This window comes from Microcaecilia unicolor, chromosome 1 (assembly GCF_901765095.1).
Source record: "Microcaecilia unicolor chromosome 1, aMicUni1.1, whole genome shotgun sequence".
Lineage (NCBI taxonomy): Eukaryota > Metazoa > Chordata > Amphibia > Gymnophiona > Siphonopidae > Microcaecilia > Microcaecilia unicolor.
In genome coordinates this window covers 469,224,489-469,237,646 of record NC_044031.1, presented here as the reverse complement: position 1 = coordinate 469,237,646, position 13,158 = coordinate 469,224,489, and the positions used below count along the sequence as shown (strand labels likewise).

The 13,158-nt window shown below is 49.9% G+C and overlaps 1 protein-coding gene across 1 annotated transcript in view; it reads right to left on the bottom strand.

The window, feature by feature from the left end:
• The window catches only part of CABYR (calcium binding tyrosine phosphorylation regulated), a 150,585-nt gene extending 137,827 nt beyond the window's left edge, over window positions 1-12,758 (bottom strand). Inside the window, exon 1 of the mRNA XM_030188247.1 lies at window positions 12,637-12,758. The gene's annotated coding sequence lies outside the window, so the exon portion shown is untranslated. The remainder of the gene's footprint in view (window positions 1-12,636) is intronic.
• Window positions 12,759-13,158: the final 400 nt, after the last annotated feature.

Genomic DNA, 13,158 nt, shown 5'->3' with positions numbered 1-13,158 from the left:
TTTTAAGTACGTTTTTTTTTTTTTTTCAAAGAAGTTTTTTGTACAAGTGATTTCTGACTCCCCATGGGTTAATATGTACCAGCTGTTTTGGGAACCACATCAGAACTGCAGCCAGACTATGCTTAGTTAAAATGCTAGGTTATGCTGCCATCCTTAGGAGACAATTAGTAAGGATCCTTGCATTTAGCTTTTCTCTTAAGTTCTGCTGAGACTCACTTATAATTCAGACTTTGGACCCTGTTTACTAAGCCACGCAGTAGGAAGATTAAAAAATGTTATAACGATTAATCACGTGATTAAAGCTATAGATGGGTTGTAAGATTCTCTAATTTTAACATTTTTTTCTACAACACAATTCCACAAACCCTTTTGTTTCTCCCATATGCTTGTCTCGACTATACTGTAAGCTACAAATAGTGGGGACTCACTCTTACACAGAGTGACAGAATAGCCTAGTGGTTAGAGCAGCCAGCTAAGGACCAGGGAAGCCTATCTGGTGCTGGCTGAAAATCACATTTGTCCGGTTATGCCACTGTTGCCTGCATAAATGCCACTTCTGGCCACTTATCTGCTGGCTAACCTTTTGAATAGTGACCAGATATGTTTCTTTTATCTCTATGCCTGAAAGAAAGTGCAGATAGGTCTTTTCTAAACATAATAAAAAGAATGCTCTAAAACACAAAAGGACCTTTTTACTAAGCTACGCTAAAAGGTGGCCCCGCATTATGACTAGCATGTGGGTTTCCCTGTGCGCTGAGGTCACTTTTAGCGCAGCTGTAAAATGGCCAATTTTCCATTTCCTCAATTAATGGCCAAGTGCTAATTTCCCAATTAATTTCCCAATTAGCACATGGCCATTAGTGCGTGAGGCCTTACCGACACCTATTTAGTAGAAGGAAAGGGCTCATGTGCTAACCATGCGCTAATCAGTAAGCATGTGGCTGCGCTAACCAATTAGCGCTGGGCATGCCTACTCTATGCCCCCTGAACATGACCCCAACACACAAAAAAAGTATTTTTTAGCGCATGGGAAGCATGCACAGATGCCAAAACTACCATGGGACGCCTGAGTGTGATTCATGGAATGCATTTTTCCACAGAGCATGTACACATTAGTGCTTAAGGGACCCCCCCCCCCCAAAAAAAAAAACCCAAATTGTATTTAATACAATCTATTAGACTTCTTTTTTTTTTTTTTTTTAAAGAAAACAGACATTTCTGATCAAAAGAATTATGTCCCACAGAAGATGGTAAAGAAAAATAAATAAATATAAGATGACATGTACTTAACCCAGCAAAAGAAAAACAAATTATTAATACTGGTACTAACGGAATAGAAGTTTAAATTTAATCATTATACATCTGTATTCAATTTTTTTTTGTTTTATTTTAATTAGATTTTTTTAATTCAATTTTGTTTAACTATTTGAGAAAACTGCACTGCCAATTTTTTTTACTTTATTTTTAATTTCAATTTTTTGGAAAAGTCTTTGATTTTTCTTTTCTTTTTTGAATGTGTGTAACCCTCATGTTTGTATGTATGAAACATATGCATGAAATAACAGAGTTCTCCCCATTCAGAGATGGCGCTGTGCCCTACAACCATAGATGGCGCTGTGCTCTACAACCATAGATGGCGCTGTGCCCTACCTTCAGAGATGGCGCCACTCTCTACCTTCGGATAGGTTTACCATATGTCCAGTTTTATCCGGACAAGTCTTCTTTTTGAGGACATGGCTGGGCAACTGGGTGGGTTTTGCCAGCCTACCCGTTTGTCCGGATTTCAGGACAAACGGGCAGGTTGGCGGGCGGGCCTAATGGTGTCTTATCCTAGCCTTCCCTCCCCTTATTTACTCTAATGCCCTGGTGGGTCTAGGTGACCTCTTCAGGGAAGCAAAGAGTCCCCTCTTTCCTGCCCAGAGCGCTGCCCTGCGTTCTGTTCCCCTTGCAATGCACAGTGCTGACGGACCCGGTGCCGATTCAAAATGGCCGCCGGGAGTTGAAGTCTCGGCCGCTTCAACTCCCGGCGGCCATTTTGAATCGGCGCCGGGACCATCAGCACTCTTTGTTGCAAGAGGAACAGGATGCAGAGAAGCACTCCGGGCAGGAAAGAGGGGGCTCTTTCCTGCCTCGAAGAGGTCACTAGACCACCAGGGCAGTAGAGTAAGGTAAGGGGAGGGGAGGACACCCTTAGGGGGGGTGTGATGGGGTGTGAAAAGGGGTGGGGCGATGTGACATGGGGCGGAGCGGGGTGTGAAAGGGGCAGGGCGGGTGTGGTGGGGGCGGGGCATATGTCCTCTTTTGGGGGGGGGGGGCAAATAGGGTAAACCTACCTTCAGAGATGGCACCACTCTCTACATGCAGAGAGAGAGAGAGAGAGCTGTGCACTAAATTTAGAGAAAGATAGCTTTGCTAGACATACAGAGAAAATACAGAGACATTCAGAAATGGAGATGTGCTCTACTACATGTAGAGATGGAGTGGTGGTCTTCATTCAGTGATGGAACTGCATTCAACATGCACAGAGAGTCATGCTCACCAGGCAAAAATGGATCCAATCCCATGGCACTGTACTCACCAGAAATAAAAGACTCAGCACGTAAAGATGGAGCAGATCTCAACAGGCAGTGATAGAGCTGTGCCCAATCATTAGAAATAGAACTGTGCCCCACAAAGGAATCACGGCCAACAGACACAGACTATCATGTTCAGTCAGGACTAGGGCAGTGTTCCACACACAAAAAAGGAGGGGTTTCCTCCCCACTCAGTCCGAATTCCGGGTTTGGATTTAGGCTGAAAATGCAGGTGTATTTTTGTCTGAAACAAACTCTCTAACCCCCCCCCCCCCCCCCGAGACACCCAACCACTCTTCACCCCCACCTCACAACGAAAACGAGTCCCCCCACCAACCTGGTCCCCCGATCATCAGTAGGCCCTCCCCGGGCCTACCTTAACAAACCCTGGTGGTCTAGTGGCCTCTTCAGGGACAGGAAAGAGCCCTACTTTTTCCTATCCAATGCTGCAGTTACTTTAAAATGGCAGCTGAAACTTCCTGTGGCAGCCTGACTGTCATGGTAGGTCCCGGCAGCCATTTTGAGATTAGCACCAGCAAAGCAAGGTTGCTCTTGCTTATACCCCCGTCAGTCTTAATATGGCTGCCAGAATCTCCCATGTACAAAACTGCATGGGAATGGGGATTGCAGGAATCCCCCGGGTATGGAAGAAGTTGCCACAGGATTCCCATAGGAATGGAAGAAGTTGCCACAGGATTCCCATGGGGATGGAAGAAGTTGCCACAGGATTCCCGCAGGAATGTAAACAAAATCTCTGGTGACTCCAGAATGATGCTTGGAATGAACTGATGGGCCGATGATCAGAAGCAAACGCAGGCGCTAGAGGTTGTTAGCGCCATACTAACACCTGCGTTTGCTACTGCCCCACGATCAGAGCCCCTGAGTGCATGAAACAACGCGCTCACGGGCTATGCATGCAACTAGCATGCAAATGCATGTAAAACGGGGCTCTTAGCGCAACTAGCATGCAAATGCATGCTAAAACCTATTCATCCCATATGATCAGCGACCAGCGAGCCAAAGATTAGCACATTGGCCGCACCAACCCTATGCCAGCTCAGAGCTGGTGTTGGGGTTTGCAGACCATTGGGGAGGAATGGTGAGCCCTATCCAGCATGCATTTGCATGCTAGCTGGCCCCCATTTCCCCCAATGCAGCAGCCCCCGCAGGAAGCTGAACCCGAACCCCCCCCCCCCCAGCGACAGGGAGCTGGAGGTCCAGCAGACCCATGGCCCCCGACCCCCGATACAGGTTCAGGGGAGGCTGGAGATCTGATGAGTCTCCAGCTCCCCCTAACCCCCTCCCCCAAGCATCCCACCAATGTCCCTGATGGCCCAGTGGTCCATGGTTAATCCCTTCCCCACCCCCCTACCTGCAGTTGGAGGAGGGAGGTGGCCTCCTTCCTCTTCCATTAGCGCCGCCTGGAAAACGGCGGTGCTCAGCCCTGCCAGTGCATCCACATATGGTGTGAAGCCCTGCCCAGCGCACCCCAGGATGACTGGGCAAAGCTGGGAGCCGCCATTTTCCAGGAGGCACCAATGGGAAGAGGAGGGAGACCACCTCCCCCCTCCAACTGAAGGTAGGGGGTGGAGAAGGGCCACTAGCCCACCAGGTTGGGGGGAATTTACCTGCAGCCCACTGGGCCACCAGGGATATCGGTGGGATGCTGAGGGGTTAGTGGGGACTGGAGCCCCACCAGATCCCCCCCTGAACCTGGGTCGGGGGGACCGGAGGTCCTCCGGACCTCCAGCCCCCGTTTCGCTTGGCTCGGGCGGGGGTGGTTGGGGTCTTGTGGTCCCTTGTGTTTGACAGGTCTGGACCTTTGACAGCCCAGACCTGCCAAAACAAGCGAAGGAAGATTGTCAAGTGCGGGAGAACTGACAAGTGTGCATTGTGAAGGGTACGAGGATGGGAGGGAGAATAGGGCACCCAGAGGGGGAACAAAGCCGGTCCGTGGGTGAGGGCTGACCCGGTTCCATCCTTCGAGGACCCAGCCTGTCAGAGAAAGTAGTGGATCACTTTCCCCGGAGGGGTGGAGGAAAGGTAAAGACTACAACTCCCAACAACCCCTGAGAGAACCACACACTAGGATCAGGGACCAGTGGCGTAGCTAGGTGGGGCACAGGGGGAGCGGTCGCTCTCCCAAACAGATTTTTAGAACAGATGGTGCATAAGCGCCAAATGCCTGCAGTGCTAATAGCTTTCTCTGCCTCCAACCCCCTCCCGTGCGAGTCTTGCACCTACTGTCTCTTCCGCCCGCCCTCTCCCATCCGCGTGGTCGCTCGTTTTTAAAGCCCTGAGGTGTTCTCCTTCCGACACCGGCGATTCACGTAGCCAGCCTTCTGCCAGCGTCAGGGCCTCTCCATCAGACCCACCTCTGCGGAAGACAGGAAGTTGCATTAGAGGAGGCGGGACGCACCTGAGGAGAGGCTCCGACGCTGGCAGAAGGCTGGCCACGTGAATCGCCGGTGTCGGAGGGAGAACGCCTCAGGACTTAAAAACGAGTGACCACGCGGATGGGAGAGAGTGGGTGGAAGAGACAGGAGTAGGTGCAAGACTCACGCAGGAGGGCAATGAAACATGTAAGACTCGGGGGGGGGGGGGGGGGGGGGGGGGGGGGCTGGAGAAGGGAGAAAGCTGCCCAAAAAGGTTTAATAGACAGGAGTAGAACTGAGCCTATCTAGTCTGTTGTAAGCAAGGAAGCCAGTTTTGGTTAGTCTGTGTCTACTCCCCCGCGCAGTTGTCATTGCCATTCACGTGAAACAAAGCAAGCAAACTTATGAGCTGCTGTATCCACCTTGTAATTTTGTATTGTTGGTCCATCTGTAACAAGGCTAAAGCAGTTTCAGTTGGATAGGCAGTGCCTTAAAAGCTGGAGGAGAAAAGAAATAACCGAATATCACTAAACAGCTTCAAAAATTATTATAGCCGGTAGAAACCGCAATTATAAACTCTATAGGTTGAGCTCATTTTTCTTCACTGTTCACTGATAGGGACACAGGGGCACTACTAGAAAGGGGGGTAAGGAGATAGGATCAGAGAGGGCACTACTGGAATGGGGAGGAGGAGATAGGGACACAAAGAGGCACTACTGGAAGGGAGGAATATGGGGAGAATGGTGAAAAAGGGGTGAGATGGGGAGAAAGAGGTAATGCTGGAAAAAGGGGGACTATGGTGACACAGGACAATGTTAGAAAAAGGGAGAGTTGGAGATAACCAGGAGGTGTCCTAATTAGATTGTAAGCTCTGTCGAGCAGGGACTGTCTCTTCATGTTCAAGTGTACGTCTAGTAGCGCTATAGAAATGATAAGTAGTAGTACGAGGAGGAGGGCAGATATTAGAAAAGGGGGGAGATGAAACCAGGAAGGCTTGTGCTGAAAAAGGGGGAAGATGAGGACACAGAAAGGGCAGATGCTGAACTTGGGGGTAGGATAAGGACAAGGGACACAGAAGGGAGATATTAGACAGGACAAACAGCAGTGCAGAGGAAAGAAGGATGGTGCACTTGGAGACAGAATAAATGTCAGATGGGCAAAAGACACTGTAATTGCAGAAGAAACAGAGAAAAACAGAAAAGAGAAAGTGGGACAAAAGCAAATGAGAACATAAATTGTTCAAACAGTAGAAAAAGGTATTTTATTTTGAATTTGACTTTAGGAATATGACAGTATTTAAAAATGCACATCTCCGATGTCCTCAAATTAGCAATCCTGCAGAGGTCCGAGTGCATTTTCTTAAGTAATTTTGAATGTAGTGCAGCACAGATTTTGAGGGGTAGACTCAGGGACTGCAAATCCCACATAAATTTGGGATGTCAGTTCACACTAGGACTGGTTGAAAAATCTCCACTGTGGAGCTCGATCACTTGGCAGCTTTATGCACAGCTATTTCATAGTGGGGACATAAAACGAAAGATCAGTACCAACAGATGTAAAGAAGGAAAGGAAGAAGACAAGAGGCGAGAGAAGGAATGGAAAGGCCAACCTGGAAATTTGTATGGCTGACTCGTGGAACATGGAAAAAAAGACTGGGGACCAGCCAAATTCCCAGACAACAAAGGTAAAAAAAAAATTATTTTTATTTAATACTTTGTAAAGACTGAGATGTACCTGCTTTGTAAAAGGTACATTTTTTTCTATTTTTATTTGCAAAGTACAGGAGAAAATGCATTTGTGTTTCTTTTTTACCAATATTGCACTGTTTATAGAGTCTGGCTTCCTTGGGCAGAGAGGAGGGGGGTCTCTATTTCAATTTTTGTAGTTTTTTTTGTTGTTGTTGCTCTCTATTCTGTATTAAGATTGGTAGCATGGAATGTTGTCACAATTTGGGTTTCTGCCAGGTGCTTGTGACCTGGGTTGGCCACTGTTGGAAACAGGATACTGGGCTAGATGGACCATTGGTCTGACTCAGTATGGCGATGAGGGTCTGTCCATGATATGTATGTGTGACTGAGGTGAAGGATTCTGCTAGCATGTAGTGTCTGTGTAGGAATGTGTAACAGTGCAGCTTGTTCAGTTTCCCAATAATAGGTATATTGGTGATCCAGAGCCCAGTGTAATATATATGGCACTGTCTTTTCATAGGTAGGTTAGGGCTGTTATGATGTGGTCAGGGCCGGTCTTAGGCAGAGGCGACCGAGGCGGCCGCATAGGGCCCCGCGCCTAAGGGGGCCCCGCGCGGCGTGCCTCGCCTCTGCCTCGCCGACCACGCTCGTCTGCCCTCCACCCATGTCCCGTGACGCGAGTCTCCTCGTTCCCCTGCTGCTCCCCCTCCTTCCAGCCACCTGAGACATCTCCCGTCTGACCCCCCCCCTCCCCAACCCGCCAATGACCCTCTTCTGTCGCCTGCACCTCAACTGACCCGACCCAGCATTTAAAAAAAACCTCCAAGCGGCGGTGCCGGTGCCTCGCGTCTGAGAGAAGAAAACTCGCTTCGTCGTTGGCCGGCCTTCCCTCAAGTCCCGCCCTCTGATGTAACTTCCGCAAGGGCGGGACTTGAGGGAAGGCCGGCCAACGACGAAGCGAGTTTTCTTCTCTCAGACGCGAGGCACCGGCACCGCCGCTTGGAGGTTTTTTTTAAATGCTGGGTCGGGTCAGTTGAGGTGCAGGCGACAGAAGAGGGTCGTTTGGCGGGTCGGGGGGGTCAGACGGGAGATGTCTCAGGTGGCTGGAGGGAGGGGGAGCAGCAGGGGAACAAGGAGACTCGCATCGCGGGACATGGGTGGAGGGCAGGGGGGACGGGGGGGTTACTGGACATAGCTGGATGGCAGTTGGCAAGGGGGGCAGGAGGGGTCGCTAGACATGGGGTGGATGGAGGGGAGGAGGGCTTCTGGACATAGGGGGACGGCAGGGGAGGGCAGGGGGCACAGGAGGGTCGCTGGACATGGGTGGATGGCAGGGGGAGGGCATAGGGGACGGGGGGGTTGCTGGACATGGATGGCAGGGGGGACAGGAGGGTCGTTGGACATGGGTGGATGGCAGGGGAGGGGGGTTCTGGACATAGGTGGAGGGCAGGGGGCACAGGAGGGGTCGCTGGACATGGGTGGATGGCAGGGGAGGGCATAGGGGACAGGGGGGGTTGCTGGACATGGATGGCAGGGGGGACAGGAGGGTCGCTGGACATGGGTGGCAGGGGGGACAGGAGGGGGTTCTGGACATAGGTGGAGGGCAGGGGGCACAGGAGGGTCGCTGGACATGGGTGAATGGCAGGGGAGGGGGTTTCTGGACAGGTGGATGGCAGGGGAAGGCAGGGGGCACAGGAGGGTCGCTGGACGTGGGTGGATGGCAGAGGAGGGCATAGGGGACAGGGGGGTTGCTGGACATGGGTGGATGGCAGGGGAGGCGGTATCTGGACATAGGTGGATGGCAGGGGAGGGCAGGGGGCACAGGAGGGTCGCTGGACATGGGTGGATGGAGGGGAGGGGGTCTCTGGACATAGGTGGATGGCAGGGGAGGGCAGGGGGCACAGGAGGGTCGCTGGACATGGGTGGATGGAGGGGAGGGGGTCTCTGGACATAGGTGGATGGCAGGGGAGGACAGAGGGGATTGCTGGACATAGATGGATGGCAGGGGGGACAGGAGGGTCGCTGGACATGGGTGGATGGAGGAGAGAGAAGAAATGCTGGACATGGATGGAGGCGAGGGAAGAGTGAGGAAGGAGATGAGGTGAGGGAAAAGGAAGAGAGGAGAAAAAGTGCACATGGATATAGAAAATAGGCAGAAGCTGGATCCACTGGACAGTCAAGTCTGCGGAGGACCCAGCTTTTACTTACGGATGTAGGGCAAGAAATGAAGAAGAAAGGCGGAAAGTAAAGAAATAAATGGAAAGGAAGCCCTGGAAACGGAGTTAAGAGGACAGATAGCAGCACAATCGGATACTGAGCCAGCATGATCAGAAAAACAAAGTCACCAGACAACAAAGGTAGAAAAAACTATTTTATTCAGGATTTATTAATTGGAATATGTTAGTTTTTGGAAATGTGCATCTGTGATATTTTTCATGTAAGTTTTAATTTTTGTAGTGTTGCTACATACTGAGTCTGACTTCTTGAGGTAACTTTCCAGTTCAGTATTTTGCATTCATGTGTTTTTCAGGTGTGATCAAGGAAGGTGCAGTATTCTGCTAGCGTATAGTTTGCAGCCCTTTTTGTTTGTTTTTTTTCACTAGGTTGTGCACTGGTGTTTTAGAGCCCGGTGTAATTACAGTTGCCTTTCCACGCCACGCATAAGGTTGTAGCTCGTCCTGTCCTTGGAATTAGTGCTGTTTATGGTTTGTTAAGGTTATGAGTGTGTTTTTGCACACGTTTGTGTATAGTGTTTTGCAGTGGAGAGATTGTGTGTTGGCCTTACTAAGGTGGCACCAAACATCGGAAAGGGTGTAGAGCCTAAATCATGACACACTATCTCTAAAAGGGTGTTTTGTGGCTCTACATGAGAATTGTGATATTATGATCCCTTGCTAGCTTCATATTGTTGATAATCTGCATTTTCCGTATGGCTTGTATATTGGTGTATAAGGTATTAATTGTGACTTTTTTTTTTTTTACTTATTTTTTCTGTGTGTTGTCAGACAATTATGGATGACAGAGTCGGAGTCTTCTTGAGTCAGAGAGTTGTGGTATATATTTTAAAACAATTTAATACCTTGGTGGTCTATATGTTTTTATATTGTACATTATATTTTACATATCACTTAATTTATTGTATATCTTTTCATTTCATTTTTATTTTATTGCATATATGGGTTACAGAGTAATAGGGGAATTTGAAAGTACTGAATCTTTTCTTAATATGTTTCCTTTATTCTCCTTTGTTATGAGAATTGGAACTACTAATTGTAGTGGACTTGAACTGAATAATTTCTGGGGAGGGGAGGTTTCATGATAGCATTGTGCTTATTATTTCAATCAGTTTTTTGTACAAGTTTAGCTTCATTTGTCTTTATTTGAAATTTCATAAATAAAAAAATGTTCTAAAAATGGAATAATTTTATCAATGGGGTGGAGCTAGGGTGGGGGGCGGGGCTACGGTGGGGTGGGGCTAGGATGGAGCCCCACCAAATTGGTCTGCATAGGGCCCCGCACTTGCTAAGACCGGCCCTGGATGTGGTAAGTTTTCAGTATAGGTTTTGGGTGTCTTTTTGCAGGGGTTTGTGTTATTTCACAAACTGTCTAGCCCTATTTGAATGTAGGCTGTGGGGCAAGGGCCAACTTTGGTGGCCTTTGTCACTCAAAATAAAAATGCTCAGGGCTATTGTTCTTCACATCCTGTAGAGTCACCTCACAAACAAAACCCCATTTGATTTAAACAAGGTGTCTAGCAGTGGAAGGAATGTGTGCTATTCCTAAGGTGATGGTCACGATTTGAACATTTTTACTTCGTGGTTAAGAAGACAGGTTGCCTGCTCTGGGCAGTTCAGGATCCTCTTCTGCGTCCTGCCTCCTGATGTAACTTACTGTTTCCTTGTAGGCAGGACGCAACAGAGACAGCCTGTATTCATCAGTGCGTGCTACAGCCCCTGAGCAACAACACATCACTGTTGTCTAGCTGATACCAACCGGCGCCTATTTTATAAATGTCTGCTCCCCCTGAGATAAAAACCTGGCTACGCCTCTGTCAGGGACTACCATTCCCAGCAGCCCTCAGAGGTAATCCAGGTAAGGACAGGTGAGGGTGGCTTGCAATACCTGTCCCGGAGAGCTTGGGAAGGGAGGAGGCTCTGAGCAGGTCTAATCAGGGAAATGAGGTGCAGCTGGAAGGCAAGTGGATAGAGGAACCCATGGAGTGGCAAGAGGCAGCAGAGAGGGAGGACAGTGAACAAGATGGATCTCTCTGCTCTGGCAAAAACCAAAGGTAGAGAGTTTAAACAGCATGTAGGAGCTTGGTTTGGGGGCTTGGTGAGAGAGGGAAGAAGGTGGCTATCCCAGAAGGGGATCTGAGGAACACTTGGTTTCAACCAGAATCATGTGGGAGGTTGTCAGGAGTTGGAGCTGACAAAGAAGGGTGAGATCCTTGCATTCCTCTTACCGGTTAGCAAGGGAGGAAGGAAGGGAGTGGTGAGGTTGAAACAAACATAGGTGCAGCTGAGGAGCTGTGCTGGAGAAACAGGTGAACTGGCTGAACTCTAAAGGGGAGGGATTGTTTGCCTGGTATATATTTACTTTACGGTGTGGATTACAATACTTCTTTACTTTGTGGATTACAATATTTACTTTACTTTGTAGGTTACAAGGTGTATCGAATCTTGGGAGCCAAGGAAACTTCCCAGTGGACTGACAAGTTTTTTTAAGCTGCACAGGGAGGACAGCAGTTGTGCCAGGCAGCTTTACAAGACTCAGGACAGCGGGGGCAGTGGCGTACGAAGGGGGGGGCGGGAGGGGCAGTCCGCCCCGGGTTGCACGCACTCGGGGGATGCCAGCCCGCTGGTTCCCCGCTCCCTCTGCCCCGGAACAGGTTACTTCCTGTTCCAGGGCAGAGAGAGCAGGGAACCAGCGGGGCCGACGCAGCTCCGAGTGACGTGCACTCGGGGCGGATCGGCCCTCCCGCAGGTAAGAATGCGGTCCGGGGGGGGTGCGCCGCAGAGGGGGGGGTCGCGCCTGCTGCACCCGGGGGGGGGGGTGCGCAGCGGCGACCCGCCTAGGGTGCCATTAGCCCTCGTTATGGCACTGAGCGGGGGACCGCATTTTGGCTCGCCCCGGGGCTGCAAAGTTTTACAGCATGCAATTATCTCTGATCATAGGTGCGGTAAAGCCCCGCACTGTTCCAGCGCTATTTGGAACAGCATGGGGCCTTTGATCATCAGCCCATGAGAGAGACAACTGGAGTGCCAGAATGAAGCCTGGAATGCGCAGAAGATTCACAGTCTAATTTATTTTTTGTAGCTGGGGCAATAGAGGGGGTTAAGTAACTTGCCCAAAGTCACAATGTACTGCAGTGGGAATTGAACCGAGGTCACCAGGATCAAAGCCTACTGCACTAACCATTAGGCTACTCCTCCTGTGGCACTCTTGGCAAGGCTGCCGCGGGAATCTCAGTAGCCATTTTAAAGCAGTAGCAGCACCAGGCACAGCAGGACCCCTAGACCACCAGGGCTTGTTAAGGTAGGCCCAGGAAAGGCCAGAGGGAGGGAAGCTGTGGCCTGCAGGGTGGTGGGGAAGGGCAGCTGTGGCCTGGAGTATGGTGTGGGAGGCGTGTAGGCATGATGTTTTGGGTTTTGGCTTTAGTTTCGGCTAAAACCGAACTGCAGATTTCGGCCACGGATTCGGTTTCAGCCCGAACCAAAACCTGTGATTTCGGTCAGCCTCTAATCTCTAGTGATCTTACTGTACAAATCACCTCACTTTAAGGACTGTATAGCAGAAAAGGGGCACCTCCCCTCTACTTATGCATTTTAATTTAAACAAGTGACCCATTCCTCTGAAAAGGATTCTAAGCCCCCGGACTTTTCTTAATCTAATGCAAAACAAGGATACCATATGATGAATTAACTACTAAGCAAGAGGAAAATAAAAGACGGTTGACTTCAAAACTCCTCTTTCCCCCACTCCCCACCTTTTGTTTCCTACCTTCAAACGCGCAAACAGTGAACAGGTGCTCCGGCTGGCGCAAATGCTGCTCCGGCTACTGCACCTGCTCGTGCTGCTACTGCTGCTGCTGCTCGTGGTGGTGGTGTGATGTTACCCCTTCTGCGCGCCGCCTAACTCCCTCCTCGTTGCCCTAGCGCTCCTCCGGCGCTCTGTCCTTGTGGCGCCTTCAAATGGCGCGCAGCACCCCCCTACCACGACGCAATATTAATTGTTGTGGGCGGGGCCAGACCAAACAGACCCGCATTGTTGCGGGACTCAGCGCGTCGCCTGCAGCTCGCCTTGCAGGAGGGAAAAGTCCCGCCAACTTTCTCTGCCAATAAGAAGCACGTGGCCGAAACGAACCTTTCTTTGATTTTTCTGCTCTTATGTATTTCGTTATGTTTTCTATTTCGTTTCATTGCTCCCCTGACTGTATACTAAGGTACTCTAAATCCTGTGGGAGCTTAGCACTACCTCTTACCCCAGGGATGATTTAGGTTTTTTTTCTAAGAGTAAAATGGC